The 15,195-nt window shown below is 46.0% G+C and overlaps 1 protein-coding gene across 1 annotated transcript in view; it reads right to left on the bottom strand.

Moving 5' to 3' along the window:
- LATS2 (large tumor suppressor kinase 2) overlaps positions 1 to 3,503 on the bottom strand; it is a 44,545-nt gene extending 41,042 nt beyond the window's left edge. The window contains exon 1 of the mRNA XM_065730086.1: positions 3,327 to 3,503. The gene's annotated coding sequence lies outside the window, so the exon portion shown is untranslated. The remainder of the gene's footprint in view (positions 1 to 3,326) is intronic.
- Between the last annotated feature and the right edge of the window lie 11,692 nt (positions 3,504 to 15,195).

Raw genomic sequence — 15,195 nt, forward strand, 5'->3', positions numbered from 1 at the left:
AAAGACTTCTAATGGAAATATTGATGATTCTAGCCATAGCAACTTCTAGTATTTCAATAACAAAGTGACAAGATATTTTGCCATTCCACATGAACGTTCTAGCCAATGTTGAAGGTAACAATTCTCCCTTAAACTGCTGCAAGGGTTTTGTTTTATTTCTTTGTATTACTAGTATTTTTATAGAGTGTATGGAGGGTGGAAAAATTAATAGGGTGATATATACCTTAACAGTGCTTAACAGGAAAAGGCAGGGAGAAGGAGGTACTCAGCAACAGCACAAAAGGCTCAAGAAGCTCAAGCAGCTCAGATAAGATTGAAACAGACTGCGACATGGCTTCATATCCCTCTTCTGACACACAGCAGAGGACAGCTATATAACTAGGGAATAGAGCTGAGCTTCTCTGCAACTTACGACATCCTTGCAGCATCAAGAGGCAGTAAGAATCCTTTGTTTATTGAGTCTTTGTGGCATTGTTATTATCTAATGTTCAGCATGTATAAAGATGCATTTCAGAAAAGGATTAAGAAGCATCACAATACTACTGATGCTACAAGTTTGCTTCTGCCACCAGCATCAGCAAAGTGACACTACCCTGCTGCTCCAGCTGCTTCAGTGAGAAGGTCAGAACTTTCTTCGGTTGTTTTGAAGCCACAAACACAGAAGATGGTGAAGCACCTCTGACAGACAAGCAAACAGTTCGCTGTTGTGAAGGCCAGGAGTCCATATGCACCTCTTGAAGCCCATCATCACCTCCTCATTAGCACAGGGTCTACTGCTGAGTCAAGATTTCCTCTAAACCAAGAATTGAGCACAGGCCAAATAACAGCTAAGAAAGACCTCAGACTCCTTTATAATAATTCAGCACTTCAAAATACAGGAGCACAGACTGATCACTTTAGGTACTATTGTCTTATGCTCTTAACTAAGCAAGCCAGGGAAATTTCTGTACAATCTAACAGCAGCCCAGCCCAGAACCACATCCCAGCTGAGAAGCAGTACAGGCCTATACTGAGAGCTCTAGGAGCAAACTGCTGGAGAGCACAAAAAGGGCACACAGGTGGGAACACCCATGTCAATCTCTTGCTAACATTTAAGTGCACAGTTATCTAGTGACTCTTTATAACATATTAAAGGTCTTGAATTCTTGACTCAGCACTGCAAGAATTTCCTGCAACTTTAACTCATATAAGTGACATAAGTACAACATGCACATTCACACTTAACATCTCTCACTTTAAACACATCACTTGTTTTAAAGAAAGTGACAGTACTATTCAAATCTTGATATTTCTGCAAAATCAGCTATTAATCATGAAGGTATGTTTTTGTTAAGCTCAACAAAGATAAAACCAAGTAAAGGATCAAGACAGAATTTTGTCTACTTCAAATTTAGCAACAGATAGCACACAGCCTTTGTAAAGTGTTAAGAAGGCTGTAACGCTATTGTGCTTTTTAGGACTGCATAATAACTTGCAGGCACTTGAAAGACACAGAGTAATTAAGTGATCTATGACTGCCTTTCCTTTCCTGACAGAGGCAGGCACCATATGGCTGGGCTTAGGAATCCAGGCTGTTCTTCCTCTTTTCAGACCCCGTGCCAACCCACAGGCCTGGGACGTGCGGGAAGAGCTCCAGCCCTCCCCACCTTTTTGCCACAAAGGATTGCCTTCCCACTTACACACATGCTTCACGTAAAGAACTGCTGTGACCTTTAGCCTAGGCTTGAGTCTAATAATGCTAGGTCAAGCCAGCTGGCAGCTTCTTCAGCTTGCATTCACAGCACTGCTACACCAGAAAGCAACGCTGATAGTTCAGCCAGCATGAACAAAAACAGCAACAGCAGTAAGATGGAGCTAACTGTAGATGTGTTTCGTATTTTGCAGAAGGTTGTCTACTTTTTTTTTTTTAACTAGATATTCAAAATCAGTCAAGAAATCGGAACATTAAGTATTACAGGTAATTCACAAAGAAAGACAAGCTGCCTGCTTTTTAAAGTCTAGATGTGAGTAAAAGGGCTATATGCCTCAATAGAAACAGTCTGTCTAAGCATTTCCGACTGTACGTTTGGATTTGGATAACTCTGAATCCTAAAACTCACCTTGACTGCAGCATAGATACATCCATAGCATTTTTACTGTGATGAGAAATAATCTATCAGAATTATTTTTGAGTGTCAAGCCATTCTGATTAGACATTTCAGAGGTGCTGGGTTGTTTTAATTTTTTTTTTTCTGCCAAAATGTTATATATTCTGTGTTCATTAGAAGCTTGCTTGTTACTCTGAAGAAATAACACTTCAAATATTTTTAAGAACACCAAGTCAGAATAATTACTGAGTAAACTTTCTTCATCTAAGAAATACCAATAGCTGCCTAGCAGCAACCAGCCAGCCAGCTGAATTTACATGCTGAAGTCTGCCATCCGAGCAGCACTGCCTACTCACTCCCATTTCTTCATTCAGCAACAGGCTGCACATGGCAGCGGCACTGCGGGATGGGACACCGGCAACAAACTAAAGCTCAGCTGTGCTTCAGAAGTGAAGCCCCAGCTTTTAACTGTGTCAGCACGGCGGTGAGGAACTACTGATGGCTGCAGAAGGACTAAGTTTTAAGGAATGGACACAGCTGCCTCCGAGCTCGCAATCTGCTCGCAGTGCGTTGGGTTTATTGGCTCAGGAATTCACGGAAACAGCCCGGCCACTTCGTGCTGGAGGTCTAACACTAACCTGGAGAAAGAGGGGCCAGGAATTCCACTGCCTTACAAACCACACTCCCTTTATAGGCACACGCAAGCCAAAAGCGTCAAAAACTCAAACCAGGACTTTTTCCACGGATCGTTCCCTCTCTCCTTCACCTCTCCTAACAAAACCCTCCCGAAGTAACAGCGCGCGGGTCCCAGCGCAACGCACGGCGCTGCGGGGCACGGCCGCAGCGAACGCCGCAGAGCCGGGGCCGAGGTTCGGGCCGTGACCTTCAGGCCGAGCCGCGGGCCCGAAGGAGCGCGTCGAGGCGGGACGGAGCTCGGCCCCTCCGCACAGCCCCGTGTGGCCCGGGCTGAAGCCCCCGGTGCCGCTGCTCCCGGAAGGAGAGCCCCGGCCGTGCCTCTGTGCAGGGCTGTCACACCGCGCCCGGAAAAGCGCCGGACGGAGCGGCGAGGCCTGGGGGGAGGGGGGGCGGGGTGACGGGACGCGACAGCCTCCCACGCGCTCCTCTTCCTCGCGCGGGACGCCCGGACCCAACTTTCCCCTCAAAGAAGCGAAGCATCCGGGGTGGAAGCGGAGGGGACGGTTGCAGGAAGAACCGCACCGCATCGAACCGCCGCCTCACCTCCTCGGGGTGCCCTCCCGGCTCCGTCACGCAACGCTGCGGCGGCGGCCCCGACGTCGCGGACCGCTCCCCATCTCCGTCCGCCTCGGCCGTCCCGGGCGCAGTGCGGGGCGCAGTCGGGACATTCGCTACATTGTTAGCATTCCTCGCGCGTCACGTGACCGCGCGCCCGCGTCATTCCACTCTCCCCCCCCCCCTCCGCCCCTCCCGCCACATACCAGCGGGAGGAGGAGGGGCCTCGGGGCGGCGGGGCGGGAACGGCTGCGTGAGGTGAGGCGGTGAGAGCTCTCCGCCCCTCATTTGTTTACGGGCACCGTGTGGCACTTCCTCGCCTCACGTAAACCCTTCGACTCGACATATTCACACCAACTTTCTTCCAAAAAATAAATAATAATAATAAAAAATTATTTCGTGCCCACAGAGGGAGAAGAAGAAGGGATGAAGTGCCAGAGGAGGACATCCAGGGAATTAACATCTGGATCCAAAATTCAGGCCCAAGCTGCAAAAGGATTTTTGGATGCGAAGTTCATATTTGAGCTTGCTACAGATGGAGCTGCCTGGATCTGAGCCTGCTTTTCATGAAACATCCTGACTGTAGATACCTCTGTGGTCTGTGACAAAGACAGTTTTCAACTAGGAACGACTGCCCCAGAACAGAGCCATGTTTGGACCTGGGAAGGCTCCCCCAGAGTGACAGCAATAATCAGGAAATGCTCATACAGTAACACCAGAAATTAACCTCCCCTGTACAAATGTATGTACAGGTAGATCATTGACACGGGAGAAGCATCCCGTGCTAAAATAAAACTTCAGCATCCTCAAAATCCCATTGTGAAACTGGGAGCAGGAGCTCTCTGCCCGATTCACTGCTGAGGCTCTCAACTCGGCAGGGAAAGGTTTGTTGTGTGAAATCTATGCTTGACTGTCTGTCTAGGATGGGAGATACAGTTTTTTCTAAACCACAGGGACTATTTTAGTGAGTAATGTTACTTATGGATGGTCCTATCTGAGGATATTTCTTTAAGGTTGTTTGTCATCCTTTTTTTAACATTCTTCCTGCAAAATGACAATAGTGCTTGAAAGGTGTGGAAGGAGAAGAGAGTGAATGTTATGTGATGGCAAGTAGACTGTATTTCACAAGAAAAAATGCAGCCTGCCACTTAGAAATGGTTTAGTGTCTCATCTGAGGGCAGCCAGTTACTGTATATAAATTACTGTCGGAATTGCAGTAGTGTCATTGACTGGAATATATTGCAGTGGGTGGGGGAAGGAGGAGACCTCTGGCTCTGGGAAGCTAGAGAAACCCATTAGGTTCAGAACAGATTCCAGTGCTGGCAGAATATTGAAGGATAATGTGGTTCATTTTGCAATCCTCAAATACCTGCTATCCTGAAGTAAATTTTTAAATGATATGAAGGATGCATCGTGGCTTCATTTTCTGAATTACTGTTGTGCTTAACCGATGAAGCATAGCAACATGATTGCCCAAACCAGAGATTGCTCAATGCCTCAAGACCTTTTCCCAACAAAATTTGGGCTGGCTTAAAGGAACAGCATTAAGATAAAAATTGCTTACTCTCTGCAAATATGTTATTTCATAAGATTTGGTTGTCATCCACATTCTTAAATCTAGGTAAAACAGATCTTTTAATTTATTTTCGTTCATCAGGCTGTTTGTTTTCCTTTAACATTCCAATCCACCTGGGAATGAAACTCAGCTGCACTATTTCACCTCCTGGTTCCAGCCAGCTGCACTTTCTGAATTTCATGCATTTGCACAGAGCTGCTGGTTTGAATTCCCAGCAGCAGCGGCAGCAGGTACAGGAGAGATGGCTTGCATCTGCTTCCACGAAGTAACTGTATTCAGCTGGGCCACCACTTACAAGGAAACTCCTCAGGCTATTTCTGCCTTTAGAAATTCAAACTGTTAAAAATCAAGTTCCTTGAAAATACGAAGGAAATGGAATTTGGTTGGGTTGTAGCATGATACAACAGCTCTCTGAGAACATGATTTGATCTGTGTAAGTTTTTGGGGATGACTGTGGATCCATCAAGTCTTTCATCCCAGCTGTGTTCTACTTAAGGTATTGCCGCAGGGAAAGATGCACATACAAAGAGCAACACAATTTGTCTGTACGAGCAAATCCACTTACAGACTAGACCATGAGATAATGATCTGCCATGAATAAGGGTCAGTGCATTTTTTCATGGCTCTGCTAAAGCGAGTGAGTCTGCTGGACGTATGATGACAGCATCCAGCTCTTGACTTGCCTGAGCAGCTGTCTGCTGTGCTGCGTACGTATGGTGGGAAAGAGCACAGCTCCATGGCTCCACATTCTTTCCACCCACCTGAGATGACAGCAAGAGAGGCAGGAGCTCTGTGCAGCTCTCTCGCATTCTCTCATATTGAGAGCAGTGAATTGCTTTTTCCCTCCCTGTTCTCTTTATCACCATTAGATGGGCAAAGGTGTGAATCTCCCTGAATTATTATATTTGGAACCAATCACCAAATAATGCTGCTAAAAATACTCCTAGCAACCAAACAGTTGTGGTGTGGGTGGATGAATCTTTTCTTTACGCAGTAGTGGTAGTCAACAAAACCTTGAACTCATTCAGAAAGCTTGTGAAAGATAAAACGAGATCATCAGATATGTCTGGTTATCTGCTAGAGGAACACGTGCACGCTCACAAAATAATTATGCACATGTGAACATGTACATGTGAGTATACACAGACAATTTGTTGACAGCAACATCCTTTGGTAGGACGTGTCTAGAACCAAACTACTGTGATACACAGCAAACAACGTGGAAAAAAGACTTCGGTAAACATCGCTGACATCTTGTTTTAATAAATCTGTTCTGATTGCAGAGTGATACTGGGGAATCATTATTCCCAGATCTCCAATGTTCAAGCAGCTAGAAACAGGCATTCCAAGTCCAACACAGCACAGACGACCCAGTCTGTGAGTAAATATACTGTGCATGTTTAATGGTGGTGAGAATTCACATTAATGGCAGACAGAGTCAAGGCTTATTGGTTCAGTAACTGAGTGGGTGAAAAACTAAGATCTAACTGCAGAATTAGAGAAGCTAATTTATTTTTATCAGGACTGTGTCTATGAGATCTACCATCAAATTTGCTTTTAATGGCAAAGGAGTAGAGAATATAAGAACTGGAATTTGATTTCATCACAAAACGGGTGATTTAGGGCAAAGCTTGCTTTTAAATTGACTCAGCTTTGCAGAGGAAACACAAACCCAGGTTTACTTCATTGGCAAAGGCATTGTGGATGCTCAGAACACCTTTGTGACCCTCAGATAGAGGGATCAGCACTGAATTTCACAAAGATCCATGTTCCTATGTACTCTGCCCCCAGCCCTGCACTTGGTGTCAATCATTGACTTCAACCGGAGCCTGAGAGGGCAGCAGGAATGTTGTGAGTCTGTGTGGAATTTCACCAACAGCAGACAGCTGTGCTCTCTGTTTGGGAATCAATCGGCCAACTTTTCAAGTCCTTACAGTCAGCTCAGTGACATTCCTTTCTTCAGATGCAGTGCAGATGGCTTTTGAACATCACAGCCAACCAATTCCAAACTGTTAGGAAATGTTTTAACACATCCATAGGCAGTGTCCTTCTCATCCTTGAGAAAATGAGAAGGGGGAAATGCAGAACATATGAAGTCCTAGCATCTGGTGAGGGCATCCAGTAGCCATCAATCTGGCCTGTAATTGTCTTTTTATCAAAGATCTAGCACAGCTGCTGTTTGCTTCTCCCAGTATAAACAGTACTCCCAGCATGGCTCTGCCCTTTCTGTCACAGATGCAGAAATGATTCACTCTCCTGAGAGATAGAAAAGGTGTGGGAAGAACACTAGTCCTAGTGTGGTGCAGGTGAGGACAAGGGCAGCTGTGCAAAGTGCCTGTGTGGAGGGGTAAAGAGCAGGAAAAAAATGAGGGAATGGTGGGGAACTTTTCTTCTCCAGTGTATGGGAGAAGAAAATGTAAAGGAATTCCCTGAGCCACTAGTACAAAGGTAGGAGCTGGGAACCAGGAAGCTCTGAGAGGAGCATGGGATGGGAAGGCAGCAGTGATCATGTGGGGAGGAATGAGCTAATTGTGTAGCCCATGGAGAATGTAAACTGTTCCCTGCCCTTACGTATATCAGTGCAAGAATGTTCTGCAACCATACAGAGACCATCCAACAGCTCAGAAGGGTGATAGCTCCTATAGAACATTTCCTATTGATGCCAGGGGTAATGAGGTCTGTGGAGCCAAAGGCAGCACATTTCTCCATTCACTCACGGATTTTGGGACTGTCAGCAAATCTTTTTGCATCTGCACCTTATTTTCCCTGACTGTAAGGCAAAAGGAATGATTCTCACAACTTGGAGAGACTAAGAAGTCTCTGGATGAATAGCTCCTTCTGTGTTCTATCAGTATTTTCAATAGATGCCTCAAAGCCCAGTGGCATAGTTTGGCAATGATTTAAAGGAAAGCTGCGTTTGTTTCTCTGATAATTTACTGTACCTACTTAGAAGGTCTGGTATTAAAGTCCTTCGTAGCTCAACCCACTAGAAAACTAATTATTTTTAAAGTACCTATGTCTACTACTTTTTGTGTTAGTTTTTCAATTGTGCAGATTAATCTATTGACTGCTAGGGCATTTATACTGCCATCTTTATAATGAACTACGTGTATTTTAAAGTGAATTTATCAAGGAAAGCATGCATTTAATGTTTTTCAGCTGTTAACCTGAACCAAGTGTTTTGTTGTTCTGTGTTACCAGCTTGAAATACAGAAGAAATCTCTTTCCTGTGATTTATTTGGTTTACAGGAAACATAAACTCTGGAAAGCAGAAAAGATGTCTCATTTCATGAGAACACAGACATAAGTTATTATGTCGTATAAAGTTACACACAGCTTTATCCACTGAATAGCTCACGCATAGAGGAAGTTGAGATAATTTAGGTAAGACCCTGGGAGAAGAGACAAAGATGACTCACATGACAGAGACTGTCATCTACTCAAAGGAAGCCCCAAATAGCTTTCTTTAAAGTGGGTACTCATTTAGTTACCTGCTTGCAGTTAGTGCCTGGTCCAAAAAGCTAAATGTCACATTTCCCAAGAGCACCACAAGAAATGTACCTACTAGGTGGTTCACCAGAAAGACCTGATGGAAGTTTGCTGATAGGGAGGTTGTCCTACAGGTGCAGCTGTCACAGCAGAGGATGCACACAACCACACAGCTCAGATCCTCAGGGTTAGTTAGGATCCCACATCTATTTGGTTGCAAACTGATGTGACTCACAAGAACTTTACCTCAATTACTTCTAACCCTTCTCAGGGCGCAGTCACCATGGCCTTTACAGGAAGCCTCACGGTGTTTGCCTCTTAGAAACTCATGCAGGCTCTCCTTGTCCTAAGGCTGAAGGTACTGCTAGGGAGAATAAAGGTACTAACCAAGGACATTGACAGGGCTGTCAGTCCAGTACCAGTGAAAAGGACAACTAGGTAAGTTACCAGTGTCTCAACTCACAAACATAAATGGTTCCCTTCCACCCAAAGGGTAGAATTGAGTCAGAAGTTAGCACTTCTAATAGGCTGCCTTACCAGAAGCAATAGAAGGAAAAGCAATACTTCAGAAAAGGACATCCTGCAAGAAAGTGTCAGATTAGATACCATTCAAACACATTTTAGGTTCCCAACATAATGCATGTTTTAAGCTAGAAGTGGGACTCAGAGGAAAGCATTCTTCTAAGATGTGATAAGATCTGACAGAGCCTGTAGAAGCAGGGAAATACAGTAGGAAGATTATCAGAAAAATAGTGACCATGGTAATGAGCTTTGGATCAGATCTTTCAACAAGACTTGGCTCTTTCCCTGTAAGCCTTGTTCTTATGACTAAATCAGCTCAAAAGGAAGAGATAATAATAGCAAAGAATTTCTTCTGATTAAATCCTGAGAGAAAACTGAGCATAAAACAGTAAAGGAAGAAATGGGATAAAAAATGGGCACTGGCGTGTGTTCAGAAGCACTATTAATGTGTATTCAAAGATAATTAAAATAATAGTGCAGATGGGCATGGAAGTACAACAGCGGATAAGAAAAAGACACGTAGTTCAGAGGAAGAGGACTAGACAGATTGCAGATTGACATCAGCAGTGCACAGCAAAGAAGGGAGAGCCAATATAAAACAGGAAAGTCAAACTGTAAGAGATGTAACTACGTGCACTCGTGTATTCCGTACACGCTGAATCAGACTGCAGTGGATTCTGACATAGAAGTCAGCTATAGGCAGAAGTGATGAGCTTTTAAAAGTGGTCTGTGTCTTTGTTTTTATGAAGTCTGCTTTTGCATGGAAGTGTAGGAAATAGTGGCAGAAGTGACCATGTGTTAAGTAAGGCCATGTTAACACAAGGCAACTGCACATGGGGAATAGCCGCTAAGCAAGAACATTGCAGACAAGCAGGGGTCAAGTGTCAGTTAATCTTGCTGGAAGTGGCGGTGCACTTGACAACTCCAATTGCTCTTGAAAAATACATAATAAGAGACCTTCTTTAGAGTGGAGATTGTACCTCTACAGATATAACAGACAGAGCAAACTATAGGAGAAACACAGCTAGGCTGCATGAACATTCACAAGGGACACAGCAGTTCAACAGCAAAGCCAGGAGCAGAATCTTCATCTCCCGAACTGCGAGCAGCAATTGGGTCATACTGTCAGTAAACAAGTAATGAAGGGATGCCAAGCGTGAGGAGTCAAGCATGAGAAGGGATGTCCAGTCTCATGGTTCCAGGCTGTTGTCTGGACACAAAGCTCTAGGGGATGTCTGTAAGACTTAGGTCTTGTCCTTGGTAATCTGCAGAAGTCCTTTCCTTTGACACTCCTTAGACGCACAGTCATTTTCAGTTGTGCTGTAAGCCTAGTGCTGTGTCTCGTTATCCTAAGTAAACTGCCTTTTGTGGCAACTGTGCTAATTGAGCTGGCCTTGCACTGGTGTCCCTGTCACAGCTGTATGGAGCCATAAACTCAGAGCACAGCACTCCTGCTCAAACTCTGTCAGCAGAAGTGGCAGGCTCTCAGAGCCACTGCTGAGCCGAGTGCTCAGCCACCACATAGGATAGGGCCTAGGAGCTGAGCAGTTGTCTGGTGCAGCTGTGCTGGCTCCAGGGTCTGCACACACTCCAGAGGCAGCCTCACCTGCTTGGATGGCCTGTGGGAAGGAAGTGAAGTGACATGTGACTTGTCAAGGCATCTCAAAGCAGCGTATAAAACTCCAGCCAACAAACCTCATGTATTATCTTGGGAGAGAGAAAGGTAGTGAGCAGAGAAAAAGGTATAGTCACACCTCTGTGTACTCTGGGAGCTGAGGTCCCGTGTGCTTTGCACTTGTTTACATATCTTTATTGGCAAAGAAGGATGCCAGAAAACTGAGAAAAGATATTTACTGTTTTCTGTAAGATCAGTCACTTGCATGAATAAAACGACGTGGCCTGAACCCTACAGATCAGTATAATCACAACTAGGACAGACGGGTGGGGGTAACTATCTCCATAGCCTGCCCTCTGCATTGGAAACAAAACAGTGTGTTGAGTCTTTTCATCTACTGCCCCTAAAATGTGGGGAAATTCTGGGTGACCTCTGCACAGGAGACTGAAAAAACTCCAACAGTTTACTAGAATGTAGAGAAATCAGAGAGAAATATGGCTCAAAAACAGCGTGAAAGACATTTTGTTCTAAAACTGTTTCAGAGCTGTGTACTCCTGTTAGATGAGTGCCATTATCACTGTTTGTCTCCTGGTCTTCCACACAGTCCTTCAGCCTACAGCTGCTGTGCCCTATCTTCCCATAGTGCCCATTGCTTTTAGCCTGTAAAGCTCCACAGCAATCCTAGACACGCTTACAGATCTGTGCTATTTTCTTTCAGTCTGCTTTATGTTACCTTTGCATACTGTGTTAAGAGCTCATAAAATCTGAAGTGTCAAAGAAAGAAACAAAGGAAGACTTTCAATGTCAGGGGTTTTATTCATCACCGATCACTAAAACTGCAGGATGGATAAGAAGTGATTTGCAAATCACTAAAGTACAGGAGTTCTAATGAGAATCACAGGTTGCCTGACACTGTAACTAAATAAGCAGAGTCTTCTGTGAATCTTGGGATATCAGAATCACAAAGATAGTGGTATTATTATCTTGTAGATCAAAGTGAATGGAGACACATAAGTTGCAACAAATTGTTTTCAAGCACTATCTCACCACAGCTGAAAAATACCTCAGGAGGCCCTTGCTTCTCTGTCACCATGACTACAAATCTTGTTGCCCGGGCCACGTCTTGCTCCAGGTGCTGTGAATTCAGGTATTTACAGTTACTCCCCACGCTCTTTGCGCTCTTTGCGCTCTTATTGCTCTTTCATCTCTTTTTCCCTTCTCATATGATCACGTGTAACTCCAAATGCTAACACACTGCAGTGCCAAGCCTTTGCTGTGTATGTAGGAACGGGGCAGGCTCAGGGTATGCTTCTGTGAGCACCAAGTCTGCTTAAATATCCACTGTATATGAAGCAACACAGACACGCAAAGTAAAGTCAGGGCTTTTTAAGAAGCCTTGTGTAACGCTGTGAAACCCAAGCAAACTCTGTGTTTGTGTGCCACAAGGAAATCCTTGTCCACTTAGCATCTCACAGCCAAGGCAGTTCTCCACTTTGTGCCCCTGTACTGCAGATGCTCATCTTGGCAGAGGAGAGGAGGAGCACTGACAGCTGCACTGGTGCTTTGCTGGGTGTCTGTCTAGAGGCTGCTCAGGCACCACTCTCCTAATGGTGCCACCCTCCTTCAGCTCCTCCCTGTATGCTTCTAGTAGGGAAGTGATTTTATGTCTTGTCCACAACTGGCAGTTACAAATCCCTGTTGTTGTTGCTGTTGTTTTTAATCATTTAATCCTTTCACTGGCTTCCTGCCTCCTCACTCACAAGGAGCATTCTCCTCTTTGGAGCTTCCTCTCTTTTTGCCCTGTTCCCCTCCCTCGCTTCCTGGGAGCCTCCCACGCTCTCTTGCCACAACACCTCTGGGCTCCTCCCGGCTGCTATTCCATAGCCTTCATTTATTTCGGTAGCTGCATGTGTGTACAGTGAAGTAATACCAATTTTAAATAGAGAACGTAGACACAGGTCAATTCCTTGAGTCTTGAAGATCATCCGTGAAGTCCACAGCACAATGGAGAAGAGGACCCTGAGTTTCAGGGTGGGTTCCAGGCCCCTGGCCCCTGGCCTCTCCCTCTTTCTGCCCTGTAGTGATTCTTGGTCTCCACAGGATCTATTATTTTCTCAGGATAAGTGCTTCTTTTTTTTTTTCTTGACTGTGTTTGAATTCTTTGGGAATGAGATTAGTGTTTTTGAGTTTGCAGAGCACCCAGTTGACCTTTACAGTGCCATATAAATGCTTATCCCTCATAATTATAGTAGCCAGTGGCTTAGACATGCCGTACTGTGCTCTGGGAGGAAGCAGACAGATTTCTGTGCGTCACACGGAGGAAAGCGACAGACTGTTTGTTAACTGAAACATCTCAGTGACTTTAGCTCGAGCAACATACAACTGCCTTGGACTGCCTAAATGTGCTGCAGTGGAGATGCCAGGTAAGATCTCCTCCTAGGGGTGACAAGACGCCCAGGTAACAGTGATGGCCAGGGCAAAGTGCTGCTGCAGAAGCATGGGACAAGAAAGCATGACCCTGTCTGTCCCTTCACCTTCTGGAGCCTTGAGGGACAAATACTCCCAGAAAAATCGTTATGTTTTGAGGGATGAAAGCTCTCTCTCATTTTTCTGGATTTGTTGCTGTTTCAGGCCCAAAGGCCCTTGGGCCCACTACCACTAAATTCAATGGAACATTTGCTGGAGCAGTGGTCGGTTCTGTCCTGAGCCAAGGACAGTCCCAAAGAGCCACAGCGTGTTAATCCCAACGTTCTCTCTGACTGTCTTATTTTCGTAATTAAGCAACAGAGCAAAACATGGGTCAGCCTTGGCCCACATCTTTACACCTGGACTCACCATAACCAGTCAGTGAGCGAGTGCTTTTTATGAGGTAATTTACCATGAAAAGGTGTCAGCGCGACCTACAGTGACATCATGTCTCCGGTCCCCGCCTGTCCATGCAGAGATGGAACACTGTGGCCCAGGGAGGCTGCAGTGTGGAGATGTTCAAAAGCCATCTGCATGCTGGACCACGCGCTGACCCTGCCCGAGCAGGGCCACATCACCTCGAGGTCCCTTCCAACTTCAGCCTGTGGCTGTGGGAGCTGTGCCTACCCATGTTTGTGTCACCTACAGCCACACATTCCTCCTAGGCAGCAAACAGAATTCCTACACGGCCTGCAAAGCCCTTTGTCTGAAGTCAAAGGAGGAGGGGGGGAGGGACCCCATTCATCCCGGAATGAAAGTTCAGCTGGAGAATTGTTCTTTTCCTAACCTTATTCTCCTATTCACGTTTTTGATGACTAACTCTTGGGAACCCAGAGTACAACAAGCTGAATTTATTCACCGTCCGTGCATTATGAAAGCACCCTCTGAGGCAGTTTCCTCTCATGCCGCCACCCCATTGAAGGCAGCCCTGACCTTCGGGGACCACCCTCTTCAGGAATGGAGGGTTATTCATCCTGCATCCTGTTTGAGAGCCACACACCCCTCCTGAGCGGCGGCTCGCTGCTGGAGCGGGGCCTGCCCCGCTGTTTCGGCGCGGTCCTGCTGCAGTTGAGAGCAGCCTGCTCCCGGGGCCAGGTCCGAGCCGCGCTTCCTCTGGGCGGACGCACGCTGCTGAAGCGAGATCGATCCCACAAACCTGCTGGCAGAGGTGCTGGCAACGTGGCTGTCTTCAGAAGGAAAACACACCCTTTGGGTATTGGCTTGCATATCATTTTCCCTCAGCTGAATGCGTGTAGGAAGCAGCGATCTGACTCCCGCTAATCCTCATTCAAGATAAGCCCTTTGAAGTCGGTGTGCGCTGCAGGCAGGGCCGGCTTGGCAATTTTGCCAAGTCGGTGAAACGTTTTGACAGCAACCACTTTCCTTTTCCCCAAAACAACAACTGACCCTTGTTCTGCCTATTTTAATCCCGAAAAAGAAAGAAAAACACAAAACCCCAAACCCAGCAACAAAGACAAAAACCCTCACTGCATTTCAGCCTCACTCTGCATTACGATGGGAGAACACCATTGCCTCTGCAAATTCCCTCATGCATGAGTGCACAGTCTCACTGCACACAAATCCCCTTCTTGCAGTGTGCAGCCCCATTGGGCTGAGTGTGGCATCTGCCCTGGGTTTTGCACGGGTCCCAGCAAGAGGCTGGTGAAGGAGAGCAGGCTGCAGAGCAGAGAACAGACCATGCTCACTGTTCCTCGTGCCAGGGGAGTGTCATACCAGTCCTTCCTTGCAGAGAATCACAGGAATGTAAGGCTGGGAAGGATCTGATTTAGGGCGTCCCTCTTCACTCCGGTACATGTTTGTCCAGAGCTGAGAGTTGCTGGCATTTCTCCCCAGCAGCTCGGGCAAATGTTTCGCATTGTGTGTGAGGCTCTCACTTGAGGCTGCCCTGTCTGCATGTTTTCGGAGGGGTTTTCTTTTCTGACCATGAAAAAAATGGCTTGCATAGATTTCTGAGGATTATACCATAGCTTGAATGGGAAGGCTGCACGCATGGGAAACCTGGACACATACCCAAGACCTGTGCTGACCTATTGTCTAACACGTGTGCCGGAAACCTGACCAGGAAGCACTGCTCTTGCCCTGTGTGATGCAGTTGTGTGGTGAATACACAGCAAATTCACAGTATCCCAAAAGTGTGGGATTTCCTGCATTATAAGCAGCATATCAGG

The sequence above is a fragment of the Cyrtonyx montezumae genome, unplaced genomic scaffold, assembly GCF_038088225.1.
Source record: "Cyrtonyx montezumae isolate F1298 unplaced genomic scaffold, pur_monq_1.0 scaffold_12, whole genome shotgun sequence".
NCBI lineage: Eukaryota > Metazoa > Chordata > Aves > Galliformes > Odontophoridae > Cyrtonyx > Cyrtonyx montezumae.